General features: G+C 41.2%; 1 long non-coding RNA gene across 1 annotated transcript; it reads left to right on the forward strand.

The window, feature by feature from the left end:
* Positions 1–342: 342 nt before the first annotated feature.
* LOC119561536 lies at positions 343–1,161 on the forward strand. The gene is made up of 3 exons (XR_005221290.1): positions 343–500; positions 556–582; positions 1,042–1,161. It is a non-coding gene; the product is annotated as an uncharacterized LOC119561536 (long non-coding RNA).
* The last annotated feature ends 1,930 nt before the right edge of the window (positions 1,162–3,091 follow it).

Here is a 3,091-nt window from a genome sequence, read left to right on the forward strand (position 1 = left end):
CCACAACGCTTAAATCTGTCTACCGCCGGTAGGTGGCGCATTTGCTGCTTGCATATCTCCATTTTCCTTTGGTCCCTTTAGCTGAGTAACGGGTATCTGATAGTCGAGGTACTCGACTATAGCGTTCTTCCTTTTTTTTAGTCTGGGAGGGTGAGATTTGTTCATCTTCATATTTATTATTTGTACAAAAACGCAGTCATGAGCCAAAAGCTTGTCTAGTAGTCCTTTGGTATCTACCGATGCTTATCAGCTGATCCACTGCACATGTAAGGGCGAGCTTAAATTTTGCAACCCCGTTTCCGTTCTCACCCCGTTCTCATTCTGTCAATACCGGTGCCAAAGATAAGTTCATATCAAAGTATTCCCGTGGCGACCAATATAAAAAAACATGTGTGAAATTGGAACAAAATTTTTTAAATTGATTTGATTGTCTGCGGATATTTAATTACCCCCTCAGTTGTGTGTTACGGTTATAGCCCCCGAGTACCTACTTGGCTAGGGTAAGAACTAGTAAAAAGTGTGTGACAAGAATTTAATCTCAACCTGTTTCTGTAGGGTCTCTCCAGCATCGAGCCCCACAAGGTTGGACAATAATTAATTCTTATGGAAAACCTCATTGCCTGGATGACCATTGCCCTCCAAAAACCGTTCTTGGTGGTCAATAGTTCTCGAACTTTTGGGGGCCAAAATCGCTTGCTACCCTACGCATGTATGGGCGGCAGCGCGGAAAGCAACGCTCTAAAAGCCTTATTTTGAGTGACGATTGCATGTGATTTTCCCGGCGAAATTGTTGCCTCAGTTGATCTTTCAATTTTATGAGAATCCGCAGCACTTATGCAAACCCACATTATGTGCTTCTAAACGACGTGGAATTTTCATATAAGCCTATTTTGTATTAATTTTGACTATTTTGAATATATACCTATTCTTTATTTTTACTTAAATATAATTTAATTTACCCTATATGTTTATAATATATATGTTTTTTAATTATATGTGTTGCTCACGAGCTGAAACTTTTCATATACACATTACATTTAGTTGGCGAGCAGCGCTCTGAAGCCTGACGTTTCTCTGTTTTGCACTGAGAATCTTTGCCGCAGCAGCAAAAAAGCGCGCCGAAGCTGATAGAAAAAAGACCCGAAGACCCATGCCGAAGTCATACGAACATCTACGTTATACGTGAGCGAGCAGAGGATGGGCAAAACACTTCCCTATGCTCACTAGATAGGCCGCTGCCGACCCCTGCATTTAACCCTTACATGCAAGGTCACAACGTCGTCCAAAGGCCTGTCGACATCGAAGAACCTAGTCGTAAGTACGGCGTTGCCGAGAATACCTCACAAATCTATATGAAAGAAGCCTATTGTCAGCACACAGAGTAAACCTCTTTAAACCCCTATAACTCGCGATCTTTATTTGAAGTCCCTAAAACATTGAATATCATATAAATGAATACAAACTTACTGAAATTTCTGTCTTATCCTAGTTTTAGGCACACATTGTATAAAAATTGTTCAATTATAACCTGAATGAAATCATGAGTTGCTGACTTCTTTATTTAGACACCTTAAGTAAACATCACCTCGGTGGTATTTCTGCACCGTATTATTATGAGAATAGTTCCACCTAAGCTTTCCGGATGATCTTGCCTGGTTCCGCATTTATTTTCATACTTTTTATCATTCCCTATTGCACTTGCTACACTCTGTCTACAAATTTATTCGAGTGACGGCGGCATCCTAAAAGGCACAAGAACCACCCACTTTTCCCTGAGCTTAGCTGGACACCTATGGTAGACAGAGAGTGCCCCGATGGATGTCATCAAACGACCCGTTACAGAATTGGCGCCTACGCATGGGGCTAGACTAGGTTTAAAACCGATTACAAGGAACAAATAAAAAACAAAGAAGAACGCTATAGTCGAGTACCTCGACTATCAGATACCCGTTACTCAGTGAAAGGGACCAAAGGGAAATGGAGTTATGCAAGCAGCAAAGCGAGATTGAAATGCGCCACCTACCGGCGGTAGACAGATTAAAGCATGGCAAATTTTTTTTTAGTCAGTCGATAGGTATTAAGGAGACCAATAAATTTCAGTTAAATTTTGTTATCTAGCATGAAAATTGTGGGCGCCATAGGTTTGGTCGGCTTGTGGGCGTTAGAGTGGGCTTGGCATATTCGCGTAACAAACTTGCGCTGCGTACAAGGCTACGTAATCTAAATTTGAGATCCCAATTCTCTATCTTTAATAGTTTCCGAGATATCCACGTTCATATTTACGACTTTTTGAAGTTTGTGGGTGGTTTGTGGGCATTAAAGTGGGCGTGGCAATTTTTTTTTTGGGTCAGTCGGTAGGTATTGACGAGAGCAATACATTTCAGTTACAATTTTTATTCTAGCATCAAAACAGCCACAGTTTTGGGCAGTTTGTGGGCGTTAGAGTGGGGGTGGCACGCTTTCAAAAATCTCAGCGTTCATCCGGACAGACGGACAGACGGACGGACGGACGGACGGACAGACGGACGGACGGACGGACGGACAGACGGACATGGCTAGATCGACTCGGCTAGTAATCCTGATCAAGAATATATATACTTTATGGGGTCGGAAACGCTTCCTTCTGCCTGTTACATACTTTCCGACGAATCTAGTATACCCTTTTACTCTACGAGTAACGGGTATAATTATAAAAGTTTGCCGCTACATACACTTGTGTAAAAGAAGTGAAACAATGTGTGTCTATTGTGTCTAGTAAGACAGAAACGAATTATTCTGTCAAAGGAGAAGAATACAAACAAAAGACTAGACTAAAAAAAAGTGCAACAAAAATTTAAGGAAATGGTACAGATTGTACAACAAATAAATGTTCGAGAAATGCAAATGCTGATGAGAGACTCAACTGGTCAGAATTCAAAATAAAACAATTACTGCCTGTGCGAGGACCAGCACAGGCGCCGCCTAAGCCCATAGGCCAAGGACAACTATAACAGGATAAAAAGTGTGGGAGGCATGGCAGACCAGATTACCTCTATAATCCGAATAATATTCCAATAAACCATACACTAGAAAATAATTTGACAATTCTACC

This window comes from Drosophila subpulchrella, unplaced genomic scaffold, assembly GCF_014743375.2.
Source record: "Drosophila subpulchrella strain 33 F10 #4 breed RU33 unplaced genomic scaffold, RU_Dsub_v1.1 Primary Assembly Seq358, whole genome shotgun sequence".
Lineage (NCBI taxonomy): Eukaryota > Metazoa > Arthropoda > Insecta > Diptera > Drosophilidae > Drosophila > Drosophila subpulchrella.